A 20,715-nucleotide genomic window follows, 5' to 3' on the forward strand; every position below is an offset into this window, starting at 1 on the left:
GAGATCAGCAGCTTCGGACTCAAGGCCAATAAAAAGGAAGAATTCAGCAGCTTCAGTGATGAAAGCAGAAAGCTCCGTTTTCTCAAAAGTTGAAACAGCACGATGGAGGTAAAAGCAGACAATAAGTACAGCAATTACTTGCACCTTCCAGCTTCCGTACCTACAGTCGCCTTCTGCATTATTTACTACTCTTCCTGTCACCTCTGATTGGCTGCTGCCGAAGAGTCATCACTCTGCGACTGGTGGCTGGGCTGCCCGAAGCAAAGAAAAAGAGCGCCAGTAACATAGAGAGCTCCTAGCACTCAACTGCCCAGTTGCCTTGCCCAAAACTATCCCAATTCACACACAAATATTTTCACCCGCCCAACAGGACGGGAGAGATAGCCTAGTTGGGCGTGAAACAGCACAATCTAACCCAACTGCTTGCTGAACGGAATGAAATATGGGCGGGCTCATGCTGATTGGTTGCGAGAAAGATGTACGCGCCTGGTTGTTCCTCATTGGTCCGTATGTGGTTTCGCGCGCGCTGTGCCTTCGATTGTCGCTGTGTAAATGTGCGGCTTCTGAGACGTTAACCTGTTTCGGTGAGTGTGGTAAGGTCGGTAAAGGGGCCGCTGTGAGAGGTTTGCTTCGACTTGGATCTGTTTATATTTTGACTAGAAAGTTTGGGGTTTTTTTTTTTATTTTGAGGGGGGTTGTGGTTTGACGCCCCCCCCCCCCTTTTTAGGTCCGTGTGATAATGGACGTCGACATCACAAGGGCCGTAGTTATTAAGGATTCTAAGTATTAAAGTAGTGATTCCCAACGTGAGCTCCGAAAGAAATAAACCTTTTTTTTCCCCTCCCTCACAAAGTTTCATTTCTCGGGGGGGAATGGCGGCTCTGGCTGGTTGAGAGTTCAGCTTCGGTCTGGGCCCGATGTTGAGCAGGAGTAGGGGGTTCTCTAGTAATTACAGCAATAAGGTGAGGGGAGAGTGATGAGGCTCGCCTGTGGGGCGGGAAAAGAAGGGAGACTGGTTTTGCTGGACTAATGAAACAGACTGGTGGGGAGCGGTTGCAAGGGGGAGAGATAAGTGACTGGTGCAGGCGAAGGCAGGAGAGTGGTTTGGCTGGAATGTGGATCGAGAGTAAGAAAACGGTGGGAGGAATAAGGAAGAAAGATTTATGAGATTGGGCATGATGGGGAGAAAGATTGGTAGGACAGGGCTGATGAAATATACTGCAAATGAGAAGAAGAGAGAGACTGGGGAGGAGGGGCTGCAGAGGAAAAAAAGACTAGTGACAAGCTACGGGGTAGTGAGGGAGGAACTTAGATAGAGAGACTGGTGGAAGTGGGATGAGAACACGATTAGTGCAGTGAGTTGGGAAGGAAGAGAGACTGGTGGGGTTGGGATGGGAGATAGTAAAAAAAAAAAAAGAGAATGTTGGGGCTGAGATGAGGGGAAAAGACAGACTGGTGGTATGGACTGTGAGAGGAGTGGTAGGAACAGTCTGGGGATTCTCCTAACTTCAAAAAGGTTTCTGCACACCCAGAAAGTTTGGGAATCTCTGTCGTAAAGGAATTTTTCCCCATTTTGGGGTCTACATACTAGACATTCTTCCCATATACAGAAATGGGAAAATTATCTATAGTACCTGAATGTATCCACTTTGAAGTGCCTGAAAAGTGGAATATAAATGAAATAGTACATAGTTTCCCTTTTGAAAATTATTCTATCTAGACTTTCCACACATAATTACACCTGCAAACTTGTGTGCAGACATGCATAAGCATAACATATTTGCATGCCTTTAGCCATATATTGGGAGGGGGCTGATTTTGTAAAAGACCATTTCTGCACATAAAACTGTTCTATCTGCAGAGGTAACTTTGAAAATTATCTTTTCCCACAGGCACGAGGGACCTGTGTACTTTTCCCCCTGTTTTGGGTGAGATGCATGCATTTTCTTCTTTGAAACCTAGTGTAACTTATGTATGTGTTTGCCTTCTAATTTACATATAGAAATGACAGCAGAAAAGGACTAAGGATCCACCCAGTCTGTCAGCAAGCTTATGGTAACTTCTGCTGCACTATATAAGTCACCCCCATACTTAGTTTCCCAGACAGACAAAAATCAGGGCCTTTGTTGGTTGCTGTATTAGTCCAATTCCTTGTTACCTCCTGCTGTTGAAGCAGAGAGCAATGTTGGAGTTGTATCAAGAGTTTCAGGTTTATTGGTTAAGGGTAGAAACAGTTGCATCAACAAGTTACCCTTATGTTTATTTGTTTTCCCTGACTGCAAATTTTAATGCCCTTGTTTGCTGTCTGAATATAATTCCCCTTTTCCTCTTTCCCCCTGCCATTGAAGCAGAGAGTACTGATGGAGTAGGATCAACAGTATGAAGGCTTATTGGTTAAGGGTAGTAACTGCCACACTAGCAAGTTACCCCCAGGCACTCTTTTATTCATTCCCATCCTCTAGCCTTAAAGGATCCACAATGTTTATCCCATGCCCCTTTGAATTCTTTCACTGTTTTTGACTTCACCACCTCCTCTGGAAGGGCATTCCAGGCATCTACTAGCCTCTTCGTGAAGAGGCTAGTAGATGCCTGGAATGCCTGGACTGTTCTGAGTTGTCTTCCCTGGAGTTTCATTTCGTGGCCCCTAGTTCTACTGATTTCTTTCCAGCGGAAAAGGTTTGTTGTTGATTGTGCATCATTAAAACCTTTCAGGTATCTGAAGGTCTGTATCATATCTCCCTTTCACCTCCTTTCCTCCAGGGTAAACATATTAGGTCTTTCAACCGCTCCTCATAAGTCATTTGATGGAGACCCCTACACCAATTTGGTCGCCCTTCTCTGGACCACCTTCATCCTGTCCTTGTCCCTTTTGAGATACGGTCTCCAGAACTGAACACTACTCCAGGTGAGGTCTCACCAAGGACCTGTACAAGGGGATTATCACTTCCTTTTTTTTGTGAGCTGTTACAAAATTATCCAGATCATAAGAACATGCCATACTGGGTCAGACCAAGGGTCCATCGAGCCCAGCATCCTGTTTCCAACAGTGGCCAATTCAGGTCATAAGAACCTGGCAAGTACCCAAAAATTAAGTCTATTCCATGTTACTGTTGCTAGTAATAGCAGTGGCTATTTTCTAAGTCAACTCAATTAATAGCAGGTAATGGACTTCTCCTCCAAGAACTTATCCATTCCTTTTTTAAACACAGCTATACTAACTGCACTAACCACATCCTCTGGCAACATATTCCAGAGTTTAATTTTGCGTTGCGTGAAAAAGAACTCTCTCCGATTAGTTTTAAATGTGCCACATGCTAACTTCATGGAGTGCCCCCTAGTCTTTCTATTATCTGAAAGAGTAAATAACCAATTCACATCTACCCATTTTAGACCTCTCAAGATTTTAAATACCTCTATCATATCCCCCCTCAGCCGTCTCTTCTCCAAGCTGAAAAGTCCTAACCTCTTTAGTCTTTCCTCATAGGGGAGCTGTTCCATTCCCCTTATCATTTTGGTAGCCCTTCTCTGTACCTTCTCCATCGCAATTATATCTTTTTTGAGATGCGGCGACCAGAATTGTACACAGTATTCAAGGTGCGGTCTCACCATGGAGCGATATACAGAGGTATTATGACGTTTTCCATTTTATTCACCATTCCCTTTGTAATAATTCCCAACATTCTGTTTGCTTTTTTGACTGCTGCAGCACACTGAACCGATTTCAATGTGTTATCCACTATGACGCCTAGATCTTTCTTGGGTGGTAGCACCTAATATGGAACCTAACATTGTGAACTATAGAATGGGTTATTTTTCCCTATATGCATCACCTTGCACTTATCCACATTAAATTTCATCTGCCATTTCGATGCCCAATTTTCCAGTCTCACAAGGTCTTCCTGCAATTTATCACAATCTGGTTGTGATTTAACTACTCTGAACAATTTTGTATCATCTGCAAATTTGATTACCTTACTCGTCATATTTCTTTCCAGATCATTTATAAATATATTGAAACGTAAGGGTCCCAATACAGATCCCTGAGGCACTCCACTGCCCACTCCCTTCCATTGAGAAAATTGTCCATTTAATCTTACTCTCTGTTTCCTGTCTTTTAGCCAGTTTGTAATCCACAAAAGAACATCGCCACCTATCCCATGACATTTTACTTTACCTAGAAGCCTCTCATGGAACTTTGTCAAACGCCTTCTGAAAATCCAAGTACACTACATCTACCAGTTCACCTTTATCCACATGTTTATTAACTCCTTCAAAAAAGTGAAGCAGATTTGGTACCAACCAGTTACCAAATTATTTATTATACATGTTACATAAAATCCGAGAAGTACAAAAAGCATAAACTCACAATACAAAATAAAATATGCTATTCAGAATACAGTACCGTATTGAGTATATAAGCAAGTAAGCAATGTCAAGTATAATAAACATACAGTACAATAATCAAGGTAAAATATTACAAGATAAAGCAAATAAGCATCAATAAATCAAACAATGGTAAACAAAATAAATAGGACAGACTTCATGTAACCATATATTATTACTCCAATTGGTCAGTAAACCAACTGGACAAAAATAGCCATATGAACTTAAAATAAAAAATAAGATAAACAGCATGGCTGTAATAAGATGGTAAAACAGAGTGGCAATAATAGGATGCTGCTAAACTAGGTGATTAAATGCCATGCCAACCGCTTTACAAATTGAAATCATATCTGATCAGGCTTGGGTGAATAGCCATTATTTTCTTAAAGTGGGCCAAGTTATTTGATCGGCAAGCCTAACCGTGTTATATTCTGGGTAATACATAAATCGAATGACAGTGCGTATTTACAATTCTGAGAAAAACATGCCACTCTGAGAAAAGAAGATACCAACAAGGGCTGAACTTCACAATCTGGGTAAACAAATAAACGTGGGGGTAGCTTGCTTATTACGGCGGTTACTACCCTAAACCAATTAAGCCTGATACATCACTTTGAATGTATATACAGCGTTGCTGTCTGCTTCAACAGCAGGGGGAAATGTGGAAAACAGGATTTACATTCAGACAACATCCAACAAGGGATTGATCTGTGCAGTCTGGGTAAACAAGCATCGGGGTAACTTGCTTGATGCAGCGGTTACTACCCTTAACCATTAAGCCTTATGCTCACCTTTGATGCAACTCCAACATTACTCTCTGCATCAATGACAGGGGATGGCAGGAAATTTGAATCAAACAGTTACCCATAAGGGCCCTGAACTTGGTGGTTGATGAAATAGATAAGTATGGGAAAATAAGTGTGGAAGCTTGCTGGGCAGACTAGATGCGCCGATTGGTCTTTTTCTGCCGTCATTTCTATGTTTCTATGTAGGCAGGAACCTTTTCAGGATCTAAGGTCCCAAGATAGAGAATAATGCTCCAGTAATATTTGTAGATGCACTGGACCATTCAATCCGAAGGGCTTTAAAGCAAGTAATACAGTTTTTAAATGAGCCTGCCATAAAATGGGAAGCCAATGTAAATTGGCTAACACTGGAGTTGTATGATCTTGACTGTTCAACCTGGATAGAATTCTAGTAGCTGAATTCAGAATTAGCTAAATCATGAAGTGGCTTTTCAGCTAAATCAATATAAAGATAATTATGGTAATCCAGGCGTGAGATGATCAGAACCTGGACCACATTGGTGAAATCAGTAAATTTTAAAAAGGATGGATTTGAAGCGCAGTCCTCAGTAAAAAGGAGATGAGTCAAGGATAAAGAGGTTAGGGCTATTCAGGTTGGAGAAGAGACAGCTGAGGGGGGGATATGATAGAGGTCTACAAAATCATGAAAACACTTGCATAGGTAAATGTAAATCTGTTATTTCCTAGCGTGTAGCAGATGGACTCAGGACTAATGGGTATAGTGTACTCATGCTAGCAGTTGGAGACAGATCAGATTTCAATCTGACGTCAGCACCTAGTACATATACCCCTGCAGGAAGTGCAGATGCTCAGTATTTTCCATCTCCAAAGCAGTTAGGAGCTATCTGCACGCTCTCCGAGCGTTAGACCAAATTTAAAGAACAAATTCCTACCTGAAGACGAGCCCCGCACGCCTGCGGTGATACCCTCGGGTCCCTCCCCCAGTTGAGTTTCCCGATGTGATTTCCGTGGTCCGTCGGAGGTAAGAGCCTCGGTCCGGTGGCCGAATCGCGGCAGGGACCTAGCACCCGAGCGAGAAGGGTTCGGGCGTGGCATAGAGGCAGCCTCGGTCTGGAGCCGAATCGCGGCGAGGATTTAGCCCCCGAGCGAGAGGAGTTCAGGCGTGGCTGAGAGGCAGCGGGTGCACCCCCTCGAGCGCGGCGGTGAAGGTATTTACCCTCTCCCCCCACAGCCGGAGACCGCCCGGGACGAAACCGGGAAGCGCCGAAGACAAGGTAAGACGTACATCTTCTACTTAACCGGTCTCCGAAGATTGAGGAGGAGCAGGGTCTGCCCACGTGGAGACCCTCCAAGGAGGTCGCCATATTGCCCGCACGCTCGCCGTTGCCATCTTGGCCTTGTTCGCTGCCCGATCGAACGCACAAATTAAGCTAAGCGCACAAGATTAATTGGGCGCATATTATAGGCGCCCAAAAATAGCTGGGCGCATATTTTAAGCTAGGCGCCCAATAATTGGGCGCATATTATAGGCGCCGATAATTGGGCGCGTATTGTAAATTGGGCGCGTATTATGGGCGCACAAATTTTGGGCGCACATTCTTAGGCTCACATTAAAACTTCCGTGCATAAGCTTCGCGCACAGCACTAGGCGCATATCTACGGCTTGGCGCACATACCAGACGCAATGGAGCGCATAAGAGCTTACGCGTCCACAGAAGCGGCACCTCCAGAAATAGGCATAAAAGCTCAAGGCCTCTGCCCAGCATGCCACATCAGAGCGAAGAAGCAGACGCCCTATGCGCACACTGTGAGGAGGCCCTGGGAGAACCAGGCCAGGGCCAGTCTCACCCGGCGTCCAGTGCTAGCTCCTCAGGGGGCACCCCGGACCTAGCTGGCCCCAGTGAGCCCATCCCACAGACGGGAACCCCCAGGGAACCGGCGCCCCTCAACTTAGACCCAGCATCGATCTCCTGGGTAGAGTTATTTAAAGGGATCCACGCCTTTGTCAAGATGCAGACTGAACCCCGGGCGGACCAGCCATATGCACCGGAAGACCCTCATGCCCCAGGACCCTCGAGGCCTAGGCACAGGCTCCCACCACCCAGAAGCCCCACCTACGGGGACACGGATTTCTCCGAGGAAGAAGTCGAGCCCCTCGAGGAGGGAGAACTCCCCTCGGGGACAGAGCCGCATCGAACCATGAGACGCTTCTTCTCAAAGGATGAGCTTCCGGACCTGGTGTCTCAATGCCTATTAGTACTCGCTATCCCGGCCAAGGCACCCCGGAGGAACCCAGAATGAACCCTCTGCTGGAGGGCCTTCGACAGACGTCCCACCATTTTCCCCTCTTACAGGCGGCACAACAGCTTATTGACCTGGAGTGGAATGCGCCGGAGTCCTCATTCAAAGGGGGTCGAGCCTTATCGGCCATGTACCCCGTTTTTGTATGGAGACCCTAAGTTCCGTGATCGCGTTGGTGAGGCAGGGAGAGTTTCTAGCATCTCTGGATCTCACAGAAGCGTATCTTCATATCGGAATCCGGGCAGCGTACCAACAATTTCTAAGGTTCACCGTGATGGGTCAATATTACCAGTTCCAGGCGTTGCCATTCGGCCTTGCCATCGCGCCTCGCATGTTCACCAAGATTATGGTGGTGGTAGCAGCGCATCTTCGTAAGGGGTAGGCGTAAGCAGAGGCAGCATCAGCGAAATGACTTGAGTGCCTCCAGTGTCAAAGTAAAGGGGGGGGGTGGGAGGAGGGCAGGGGGCAGCTGAGGCAAAGTCTAGCTATTAGATAATGCTAATGTCTTTTTTTCTTGCTAGTGTAAGGCTCCTATGATGCCCGGTTGCTTACACACTGTTTTCACAGGATCTACTTCCAGAAATTCAGTAGTCATACATTAGGCGGGTCAGATTTAATGCTGTGGGAATCCTGTGGCACAACCAGAAAGAGAGGCGGCACCCAAATAGGAGCCAGGAGGTAGTGTACTGGTAGAGCCCATCCTGTAGTGTGTGAACGAGAGAGGTTTCCTGGTACACCCGTATCTGGACGATTGGCTGATACGGGCGAAGTTGGAGAGACTCTGTCAGGAAGCGGTTCACCGGGTGATTCACTTGTTGCAAAAGCTCGGCTGGGTGATCAATACAGCCAAAATCACCTGGTTCCTTCCCAATCTCTGGAGCTTTTGGGAGCGTTGTTCAACACTCGTCGGAGAATGGTAGCGGGAACGCATGATCAGATTACAGAGTCAAGCTCGGCGCTTATTAGCCAAGCCCGTACCAATAGTCTGGGATTACCTTCAGATGGTGGGATCAATGACTTCGACATTGGAATTGGTTCCCTGGGCTTTTGCTCATATGTGACCCTTACAGTCAGCGTTACTTTCCCGGTGGAATCCGGTGTCGGAACAATTTCATCTACCGTTACCGCTAACACAGTCTGCTCTGTCCAGCATGGATTGGTGGCTATGTCCAGACAACTTGAGCCGAGGAGTACCCTTGGTGGTCCCCGCGTGGACAGTGGTCACGACGGATACCAGCTTGTCCAGTTGGGGAGCGGTCTGCCTCCGAAAATCGGTACAGGGGACATGGTCCCCCACAGGAAGCTACTTGGTCCATCAATCGCTTAGAGACCAGGGCGGTTCGTCTAGCCCTCCAGGCTTCCTTCCGTTAGTTCAAGGCAAAGCGGTCAGAATCCTATCAGACAATGCGACCACAGTAGCCTATATCAACCGTCAGGGGGGCACCAAGAGTCAACCAGTGGTGTGCGAAGCCCGGCAATTGATAGCGTGGGCGGAACGACATCTGAGCAGCATTGTGGCCTTGCATATTGCTGGGGTGGAAAACGTTCAGGCGGACTTCCTCAGTCGCCATCGCCTAGATCCCGGAGATTGGGAACTCGTGGACGCCGCGTTTCGTCTCATCTGCGCACGTTGGGGGATGCCCGCTCTGGATCTCATGTCAACATTCAGAAATTCCAAAGCTCCACGTTTCTTCGCTCATCACAGGGAAACAGGAGCGGAGGGCGTGGATGCCCTGGTGTTGCCATGGCCCACGGATGTCCTACTTTATGTCTTTCCTCCATGGCCTCTCATCGGCCGGATGCTGCGGGGCATAGAGTTGCACCCCGCAGCTGTGGTACTGGTAGCTCCCGAATGGCCGCGCCGCCCTTGGTTTGCGGATCTCCGAAACATGGCCTTAGGGGAGCCCATTCGGTTTCCGTATGTACCGGATCTTCTACTAGGGGCCCGTCTGTTTCGACCATGTTGAGCACTTTTGTCTATCGGCATGGCTTTTGAGAGGTGCAGATTGAAGTCCGGGGGGTATGCGGATGCGGTAGTGACCACCCTCCTAAGGTCCTGCAAAGTGTCTACATCATTGTCTTACGTGCGGGTCTGGAAAGTGTTTGAGATGTGGTGTTTTGCGCGAGAAGTGGTGCCTTCGCATGCATCCGTGCCCGAGGTTTTACTTTTTCTTCAGGATGGTTTGGCGAAGGGTCTATCCTGTAGTTCTTTGCGTGTTCAGGTGGCGGCCCTGACGTCATTACGCGGTCAGGTCCACGGTGTGTCTTTGGCATCTCACCCAGATGTGGTTCGATTCCTTAAGGGTGCTAAGCATTTATGTCCACCGTTCCGCAGGCCTTGTTCTTCCTGGAATCTGAATTTGGTATTGATGGCTTTATGCGGCGCTCCTTTTGAGCCTATTCGTAAGTCCACCTTAAAGGATTTGACGCTGAAGGTAGTGTTTTTGGTGGCGATTGTCTCGGCAAGGTGGGTTTCCGAGCTCCAAGCTCTGTCTTGTCGGGAGCCTTTCTTACGAATATCGGAGATGGGGGTGTCGCTTCGTACAGTTCCTTCCTTTCTACCTAAGGTGGTATCTGCCTTCCATTTAAATCAGACTGTGGAACTTACTTCGTTTTCAGATTTGGACAGCGCGGATCCCTTGTCCAAGGACTTGTGCTGGTTGGATGTCCGCCGGGCGTTATTACATTACCTTGAAGTTACCAACAGTTTACGGGTGTCGTACCATCTCTTCGTGCTTTGGAGTGGACCTCATCATGGTAATGCTGCTTCCAAGACCACCATTGCTCGCTGGTTGAAGGAGGCTATCTGTTCTGCTTATCTGTTGCAGGGTAGGCCTCTACCAGAGGGTCTGCGTGCACATTCTACACGTTCCCAGGCGGCATCCTGGGCGGAATGCCACCATGTATCCCCAGAGGAGATTTGTAGGGCAGCGACTTGGAAGTCTTTACATACATTCGCCCGACATTATCGTCTGGATGTTCAGGCTCCAGACAGACAGCTAGCAGAAAGAATGTCAGAGTGTTCTGCAGACACTAATGATATTGTGACATTGTGACAGTGTGATAGCAGCCCTGCAGGCATATTTTAAGTCCTGCTAATTGAATTGCCCCTGAGGCAGCTCTATGAGCGAAACTCGGCCAGAGTCGGGCATTGAAATAAAGGGCTTCTTCTGATCGTCCGATTCTCATTGTCTTTACTGTATCACAGCCAACTGGATCGGCTTCCGATTTGCTTCATGAGAAGGGAGAGTCCATGCTGATTGTCTTTTTTTCTCTCATTCACAGCTCAGTCAAGTATGTTCTGTTATCGGTGGCTCGGGTTCTGTTTCCCATTTGGGGGTTGTTGAGCCGGTTACTGTTAGGTTACTGTATATAGTTAATTTGGTGTTTTGTTTGGGATCCATTCTGCTTTGACATTAAGTAATACTGCCAGACTGTAGGTGCCACCAGCCTAGATATAGGCGGAGTTTTGGTTTGTAAACTTCTGTCTCCATCTGCTAGAGGGGGCAAAACCCAGGAGTCTGGACTGATCAGTGGTACTGCAGGAACGAAAATTAACAAAGGTAAGACCTAATTTTCTTTTATTGTTATATTTGCTTGGGCCCCGACCATGACCAAGAGTAATGTCAGGATTGTGGACGCATGTCCCCAAGAGCCCAGCAACAGAGGGCTGCTAAGATAGCTAGCCTTTGTCAGAACCACACTTCAACTTCGGGCTCATATGCCCCCACCCCGGGACATTCTATTCAATCATCCCTGGGGTCCAGGACAAAGTCTAAAAATTTACCCAGACGAGCCTCTTCAGCTGGACCGAGATCTAAAAAGCATCAGTCCACATCGGAGACACAAAAGGTAAAATCGAGGGAAGAAGTAGCTGCATGCGCCGCAAGATATCCGACGCACGACGCAACAGCCGGTGCAACCACCTAAACAAGATACTGTGTCAAAGAAAAAACACGACGCATCAACATCCAACGCCCATAAGCTGAAGTACTCCATCTCTGCGCAAACTGCGCCACGACCAAACAAAAGCGATGCAACAGTGCATACCTATACACCGACGCATATCCGAAGCAAAGACCACGATGCACCAACGCACTTGCGCCATCATTCAAATTCTCCAACGCACAAACGACGCAAAACTACGCATGCGTTGTCTAAATATAAGAGCAAATCCCCATCAACGGCTCATCTAACAAAGGACCCCATCTTGGATATATTATCGAATCCTCCATGGGTTTCACCTTCAAAAACCATTTTCAATTAGTTCAACACCTTCAGAAAGTGGTAGTTCAGAATGCTCAGGGCTTTCTTCTCGTTCCCTTCACAAATCAATAAATTTACAAGAAGAACTAACTCCAAGAACCATTCCTCCCCGACAGGAGCAGGTCTCTTGGACCTCCCAACCTCCTTCAGACATCCTTCTAGCAGGCTAACACCACCGAAAGTTACCTTCTAAAGCTTCACAACAAAAAGCTCAACCTCAGAAGGCCCAAGGGGGGATACAAGTACACCCCCATGAATGATCATTGAACCAAGCAGTTGCAAACAAGATATTCCTACAGTGGGATCACCCTTGAATAGACCTTTTCGCAACAGAACAAAATTGAAAAGTTTGACAGTTCTGCTCAGTACATCCCAGCCTCATCAGATACAAACAGGATGCCATTCTAATATCATGGTCACATTTATTTATTTTTGAATGTTTTTATATACCGAAGTTTAGCTAAGGGCCTTCACTCCGGTTCACATAGTCTTCTTTATGCATTTCCTCCAATTCCTCTCATATCCAGTTCAGAAACTGATTCAGGACCGATCACTGATTATACTCATAGCTCCTGCATGGCCGAGACAGCCCTGGTACCCTTATCTAGTACAGTACTCCGAAACAGAACCTCTGTCAGGATCCAAATCTTCTAACCCAAGGAAATGAAACCCTCCTTCACCCCTTACACTCCTCACTTCATGTAACAGCTTAGATGTTGAATGCGAGATCTTAAAGGACTTCACTCTTTCAGATGACATTGAGCGCATCATTATAGCATCCAGAAAACCATCAACCAGAAGAAATTATTCCTTCAAATGGATGTTATATGTCATATGTTATTTGTTATATGTAACGCTCCTAAGCGAATTTTGTTATCATGTAAACCGGTGTGATCTGTATTCATACAGGAACTTCGGTATAGAAAAATTAAAAATAAATAAATAGAGGTACACTTCGTGGTGCCACACTTAAAAGGTTCCTTCCTTCTTGTCTACAGAAATCCTCACCTACTTGCTTCATCTTTTCAAATCAGGCTTAGTTACTTCCTCAGTAAGAGTTCACCTAAGTGCCATAGTAGCCTATCATGAACGACTTAATGGCACTTCCATAGCCTCACATCCTTTAAAATCTCGTTTCCTAAAAGGACTTTTTAACCTCCACCCTCCAATCCGAAAGCCTCCAGTTCCGTGGGACCTAAACATAGCCTTATCAAACTTAACGAAACCTCTTTTCGAACCAATTCAATCTTCTTGTTTGAAATATTTAACTTGGAAAGTAGTTTTTCTAGTTGTGATAACTTCAGTTCGGCAAGTAAGTGAACTGCAAGCCTTAGTTCATTACACCTACAATTTTTTTCATGATAAATTAGTTCTAAGAACTCATCCAAAATTCCTGCCAAATGTAGTGCCAGCTTTCCATATCAATCAATGCATCACACTTCAAATATTCTTCCCTAAACCCAGGGCCGGTGCAAGGGTATTAGGCGCCCTAGGCGAAACGTCAGCTATGCCGCCCCCCCCCCCCCCCGCCTCCACACACAATTAACTTACATTGTGCATTAATGAAAATAACGAAGTCTATATTTATAACAGAACACTTATTTGACATTTTTATGCCATGTAAACCATTGAGATGATTTGTCTTATCGACGGTATAGAAACTCTTTTATAAATAAATAAATAAAAATATATAAAATAAACATAAACCAAAGCTATACTTGTTGCTCAAACAAAAAAAGCAGACACATCACATAATATTAAATAATTAAAATGGCAGTCAATCAAGAAAAATGAACTTAAAAAGCCATCTTTACTTACCCCCTCCAGCAGCTCTCTTACTCTTCTTCCATGCAGGCTGTAGTACACACCAGAAGCAGCAGTAGTGGCTAAGCTCTATACCAGGGGTCAGGAACCTTTTTGGCTGAGAGAGCCATAAACGCCACATATTTTAAAATGTAATTCCATGAGAGCCATACAATATGTTTAAAACTAAATACAAGTAAATGTGTGCATTTTATGTAAGATCACACTTTTAAAGTACACTAAGTCTCTGAAAATATTACACCAGGCCTTAAGACACCAATACATCTCCTATTAGGAAAACGGACCAAGTCAGGCTGCTATAGAGTCCTACACAGAAACAACACGCCAGCAGAAAACCTCACCTGAATCACGTGCTGTCCCTCACCTAACATAGAATAAAGAGACCAAAACGCATAACAAGAAGCATGCAGAAAAAACTGAATTGGAAACTGCAACAAGCCAGAGTCTCTGTATGCAGTGTAACAAAGGAAAAAAGAAACATCACCCATCCTTATAAAACAAATCAAGAAATATAAAATCATCAGCAGTAAAACTGTACTAACAAAAAGAACATATTTCGAAACAGCTGATGAGTGGAATATCCAATAATTAAAAACTCATATAAAACATTTCCAGATACCAACAAAATATTTAAAAATAGCAGACACAAAGACCCAGTAATGAAAAATAATAAGGATACAAAATTTTTTTTGCTCTGCATACCTGGGAACATTTGATATCCAGGTGTCCTGAGATTGTTCTGAATTAGCAGGAGGTGGGGTGGTTTGCTTGGAACTTTCTCCTCTCTCAGTCACATACCAGCGCTCTCTCTCACACTGGCTCTCAATGACACACCTATACACACATGCTCTCAGTACTCACATATACACGTTTTTTCTCTCTCATATAGGCTCTTAATTACACATTTACACACATGCTGTCTATCTTTTCACGCTTACACACACACACAAAGGCTTTCAATCACATAAATACATGCTGTCTTTTTCTCTCACACACAGACTCTCATTCACATGCTTACAAACATGTCCTCTCTCTCTTTCATTTACACACAGGCTCTCAATCACATACTCACATGCTCCGTCACCTAAATCAGCTGTCAATCACACACAGACACACATGATCTCTCTCTCTCATTTAAACACAGGCTCTCAATCACATACTCACATGCTCCATCACCTAAACCAGCTGTCAATCAGACACAGACACACATGATCTCTCTCTTACTTATACACACAGGCTCTTAATCATACATACACATGATTTCTCTCACACACAAAGGATCTCAATCATACACACATACTCTTTCACACAAACTTACACATACAGGTTCCCAATGGTAAACTTACATTCATGCTCTCTCTCTCTCTCACAGGCAGGCTCTCAATCACAGACATACTCTCTTTCACATACACAGGCTCTCAATCATTCACATACATGCAATCTCTCACTCACACACACAGGATCTCAAACATACATGCTTGCTTGCTCATTCACTATCTCTCTCCCCCACCCCGGGAACTCGCGGCGGCAGCAGCCTTCTCCCAACGCTAACCTCTTCATTTTCAGCCCTCGCGGAGGCGGAGTCCCATCGGCCGCGGTTGAAACTCCATTTTCCTCCGAGCCGCGCTGCAGTCTTCTTCCCGTCGGACACTAGCGTGGCCTCTTCTTCCCGCGCAGGCACCCGATGCTCTCCACTTCCTCTTCCGGGCCGCGGGAAGAAGAGAGCACGCCGGTGCCGCTGACTCAGCGGCACCGGCAGGCTCTCTTCTTCCCGCGGCCTGGAAGAGGAAGTGGAGAGCATCGGGTGCCTGCGCGGGAAGACTCCCGCGCAGGCACCCGATGACTCCCGCGCAGGCACCCGGCTGACACCCGATGACTCCAGCGCAGGCACCCGGCTGACACCTGATGACTCCCGCGCAGGCACCCGGCTGACTCCAGTCGTGCCCAGCGTGCTCTCTTCTCCCCCCCCCCCCCCCCGCGGCCGGAAGAGGAAGTGGTTGAGCATCGGGTGCCTGCGCGGAAGAAGAGACCACACTAGCGTGGTCTCTTCTTCCCGCGCAGGCACCCGATGCTCTCCACTTCCTCTTCCGGACCGCGGGGGGGGGGGGGGGCGGGAAGAAGAGAGCACGCCCGGTGCCGCTGACTCCAGCTGTCCTGCCGCGTTCCGCCCAGGCTGACAGCAAAGGACTCACATGCTTGAAAGCGTGGCTCTCTTAATTTTACCGGGGCAGTGCCGCCCCCGGGAAGCTGGCGCCCTAGGCGACCGCCTAGTTCGCCTAGTGCTTCCGCCGGCCCTGCCTAAACCTCATGCTAACAAAAGAGTCTCAACTCCATACACTGGACTGCAAGAAAGCACTAGCTTATTATAAACAAAGAACTCAACCTTTTTGAAAGGCTTCCCAATCTTACTAGGGGATGCAGTCTCAAAACAAACCATATCCAACTGGTTCTCAAACTGCATTCAGTTCTGCCATAACTCATCACAAACTCCCTTGTCAAGCTCAGTCTCAGCACACCAACTTCAAGCAAAGGCATCTCCCATTGCCCATCTCAAAAACGAACCAATGGAAGACATCTGTAGAGCTGCGACTTAGTCTCCAGTTCATACTTTCACAGCTCATTACTGCTTAGACCACTCAGCAACTTCAGACAGCAAACTTGGTCAAGCATTTCTCTCCTGTGCTCTAGATCAGAAAACCATGTCCACCAAGGAGTAAAAAAAAAAAATTTTGTGCAGTATGGAACTGCAAGTATTATATATCACTATTTTATTCCATAACTGCACTTATTAACAATATGCTTGGGGACTCCCAAATAGCAGGGCTAATTCAGCCTGCTTATCGACGGAAAAGAGCAAGTTTGCTTATCGTAAACGGTGTTTTCTGTAGATAGGATGAATTAGCCATGCTTCCCGCCCTCCTCTCTGGACATGTAGTTTTCTGCTCCTTTACTATAAATCTGAAGCCTCATAGCTTGGAGATCAACTGAAGCTTAGGAGCCATGAGCTGCGCGCGAGAAGTGCTGTGCATGCGCAGCTCAAAAGACTTTGTTCCTTGAAGAAAATGTCTGATTCAGCACGCCGTTCGATGATGTCACCCAAATAGGGCTAATTCATCCTGCTAGCTACGTAAAACATCGTTTATGGTAAGCAAGTACCTTGTTTCCAACAGTGGACAATCTAGGTCACAAGTATTTGCAAGATCTCATACAGTAAATATACCTCATGCTGTTTTTGAGCAGTGATAAGTAGTTGTTATTCTCTAAGTCCACTTCATTAATAACAGTTTAAGGACTTCTCCTTCAGAAACTTGTCCAAACCTTTTCTTTAAATCCAGCTACACTTACTGCCTTAACCACATACTCTGGCAATGAATTCCAGTGTGTCACGCTCCAGAGGATGGTGAGCCCTTGGGCCGCTGCTAGACTGATGCAGCCTGGAGTGTGCGAACATAGACCAGGCCCTGGCAGGCGGCAGCTGACAGAACACAGGGCAAGGTCTTCTGCCTAGGTGGCCCCCCTCCCCTTTGGGTTGAGCCCGCAGGTTCTGGCATCTAGCAGGACTTTTCTGAAAGGCTGCAAGGAATGAGGAGTCAGGACAAGGTGGGCTGGAGTCGGGGCCGGTGGAGTTCAGGAGGCATCGAGAACAGGCAAGGGTCAGTGCTGGCAGAGAAGTAGCAAGGTCGATGTCCAGGCAGAGGTTGAGGCAAGTAGAGATTAAGCAAGATTGGTGCCACCAGGTGCCGAGGCAGGTGGAGATCAAGTGAACTTGGTGTCCAGCAGTGGCCAAGGCAGGCAGAGATCAGGCAGTCAGAAGACAGTCTGGGTTAGCAACAGAAGAACAGTCTGAGAAAAGACTGACAGGAAGGCGAAACAGGGCAGGAGAACAAAGTGGGATAGAAAGGCAAGGCAGAAGTAACTTTTAGATGAGGAAGCAAAGCAGGAACATGGCAAGGCGGAACAAAGATAGGAACATAGCAAAGTAGCACCTATGACTAGCGCAGGAGAACCTGTTGCTGAGGCACTGGCTGGTTGCAGAGGACATCCTTTTATACCTAGGCAAGAAGTGATGTCATCAGCCATCGCCCCAGGAAGTCCCAGTGCAGGATCTACAATAGGCGATCCTGGATGCAAGAAGTATTATTATACAAGGTCCTTGGATGCAGTACTGAATGGGATGCTATGCTAGAAGCGCTTGGAGATAAGGGGTGTTACACAGAGCTTAATTGTGCGCTGAGTGAAAAAGAATTTTCTCTGATTTGTTTTGAATGTGTTACTTACTATCTTCATGGAGTGCCCCCTAGTTTTTGTATTTTTTGAAAGAGTAAATAAATGATTTACAGTTGCCTGTTGTATTCCATTCATGATTTTATAGCCATCTCTTTTCCAAGCTGAATGGCTCTAACCTCTTTAGCCTTTCTTTATATGGGAGCTGTTCCATCCCCTTTATCATTTTGGTCGCCCTTCTCTGTACCTTTTTCAATTCAGCTATATCTTTTTTGAGATGCAGTGACCAGAGTTGCACACAGTACTTCAGATGCGGCCTTATCAAGGAGCGATACAGAATCTTTATGATATTCTCCATGCCTTTCCTAAGACTTATCATTGCTTTTTTTGATTGCTGCTGCACACTGAGCCGAGGATTTCAAAGTATTGTCCACTATGATGCCCAGATCCTTTTCCTAGGAGGTAACTTCTAATTTGGAACCTAACTACAGTAGTTATACTGTGTAACTACAGTGTGGGTTACTTCTCTCCATTTGCATGATTTTGCACTTGTCCACATTATTTCATCCACCATTTGGATGCCCAGTCTTCCAGTTTTTCAATGTGGTCCTGCAATTTTTCACAATCTGCTTGTGATTTAACAATTCAGAATAATTTTGTATTATTTGCAAAGTTGATCACCTACTTGTTCCTCTTTCCAGATCATTTATAAATATTTTAAAAAGCACTGGTACCAGTATAGATGTCTGAGGCACTCCACTGTTTATGCATCTCCACTGAGAAAACTATGACTATTTAGTTCTACTGTCTGTTTTCTATCTTTTAACCAGTTTGCAATCCAGAATAGGATATTGCCTATTTGTAACCTATCATTAAAATCATCCATTGTACCTGAAGACTGGAGGATAGCTAATGTAACCCCAATATTTAAAAAGGGCTCCAGGGGTGATCTGGGAAACTACAGACCGGTTAGCCTGACTTCAGTGCCAGGAAAAATAGTGGAAAGTGTTCTAAACATCAAAATCACAGAACATATAGAAAGGCATGGTTTAATGGAACAAAGTCAGCATGGCTTTACCCAAGGCAAGTCTTGCCTCACAAATCTGCTTCACTTTTTTGAAGGAGTTAATAAACATGTGGATAAGGGTGAACGAGTAGATGTAGTATACTTGGATTGTCAGAAGGCATTTGACAAAGTTCCTCATGAGAGGCTTCTAGGAAAAGTAAAAAGTCATGGGATAGGTGGTGATGTCCTTTCGTGGATTGCAAATTGGCTAAAAGACAGGAAACAGAGAGTAGGATTAAATGGACAATTTTCTCGGTGGAAGGGAGGGGGCAGTGGAGTGCCTCAGGGACCCTTACTTTTCAATATATTTATAAATGATCTGGAAAGAAATACGACGAGTGAGATAATCAAATTTGCAGATGATACAAAATTATTCAGAGTAGTTAAATCACAAGCAGATTGTGATAATTGCAGGAAGACCTTGTAAGACTGGAAAATTGGGCATCAAAATGGCAGATGAAATTTAATGTGGATAAGTGCAAGGTAATGCATATAGGGAAAAATAACCCATGCTATAGTGTTATACAATGTTAGGTTCCATATTAGGTGCTACAACCCAAGAAAGAGATCTAGGCGTCATAGTGGATAACACATTGAAATTGTAGGTTCAGTGTGCTGCGGCAGTCAAAAAAGCAAATAGAATGTTGGGAATTATTAGTAAGGGAATGGTGAATAAAAAGGAAAATGTCATAATGCCTCTGTTTCGCTCCATGGTGAGACCGCACCTTGAATACTGTGTACAATTCTGGTCGCCGCATCTCAAAAAAGATATAATTGCGATGGAGAAGGTACAGAGAAGGGCTACCAAAAGGGGAAGGGAACAGCTCCCCTATGAGGAAAGACTAAAGAGGTTAGGACTTTTCAACTTGGAGAAGAGATGGCTGAGGGGGGATATGATAGAGGTGTTTAAAATCATGAGAGGTCTAGAACGGGTAGATGTGAATCTGTTATTTACTCTTTCGGATAATAGAAAGACTAGGGGGCACTCCATGAAGTTAGCATGTGGCACATTTAAAACTAATCGGAGAAAGTTCTTTTTTTACTCATCGCATCCTAAACACTCGGAGCAAGCCAAAATTCACACCCATAAAGCCCCATCGACACATTCCGAATACTCAGGACATTCAACACACCACAAACAACCGAGAGAAAGTCCTGAAGTGGATGTGGAACTGCTGTTGGACCCTGACTCCACATCATCTAGGGGTCCTTCGGGTAGTGGAGATTCCTTTTTCTCCGACTTGTCATCCGTATCCAGGAGAAAGAGATTGTCACCTCAAATGCAGGAACCACTCCTCAAGAGACATAGACTGTCTCCTATAATTCCACCAGGTCCTCAAAGCGCACAGGAGCATAGGACATTCTTCTGGCAGCACTGCCTTCAAGACCCCCATCCAGTAGTGGACAGATTCCTCTGCAGCTGGGAAATCTGGCATCTAAGGCCATGCTGCAAATCTCACAGGCCCTAAGTTCTTTTTTTGCAGACTTAGAGTCCATGGAAGTGGGGACCAAGCAACCTCTCTCAAGAACATCCTCCCTCTCCTACAACCCAACGACTGAAGGAGGCGTACTTGCATATACCCATGCACCCATCCTCCTGGCTCTAATTCTGTTTTCGGATCCAGAACAAACACTACCAATACAAGGTCCTACCGTTTGGCTTTTCCTCAGCCCCAAGAGTGTTTACGAAATGCGTGGCAGTGGCTCATTTTAGACAACTGTCAATCTAAATCTTCCCTTATCTGGATGATTGGCTTTTACTAGCCTCAGACCCAAATAATCTAAGAGCTCACACAGTACGCACAATCAATTGTCTACAAAACCTGGGTTTCCTAATCAATTATGAGAAATCGCACCTACAGCCTACCCAGTCACTGCAGTTCA

General features: G+C 45.8%; 1 protein-coding gene across 5 annotated transcripts in view; it reads left to right on the forward strand.

Annotated features, from left to right (window-relative positions):
• Positions 1-224: 224 nt before the first annotated feature.
• Positions 225-20,715, forward strand: part of HAUS3 (HAUS augmin like complex subunit 3) — a 100,325-nt gene continuing 79,834 nt past the window's right edge. The window contains exons 1-2 of one of the 5 annotated variants that reach the window (XM_029592361.1): positions 225-584; positions 1,893-1,928. The gene's annotated coding sequence lies outside the window, so the exon portion shown is untranslated. Of the gene's footprint in view, positions 624-1,892; positions 1,929-20,715 lie in introns of all 5 variants that reach the window. The other 4 variants (XR_003854972.1, XM_029592340.1, XM_029592331.1 and 1 more) reach the window with 4 other exon arrangements.

This window comes from Rhinatrema bivittatum, chromosome 1 (assembly GCF_901001135.1).
Source record: "Rhinatrema bivittatum chromosome 1, aRhiBiv1.1, whole genome shotgun sequence".
NCBI classification, from domain to species: domain Eukaryota; kingdom Metazoa; phylum Chordata; class Amphibia; order Gymnophiona; family Rhinatrematidae; genus Rhinatrema; species Rhinatrema bivittatum.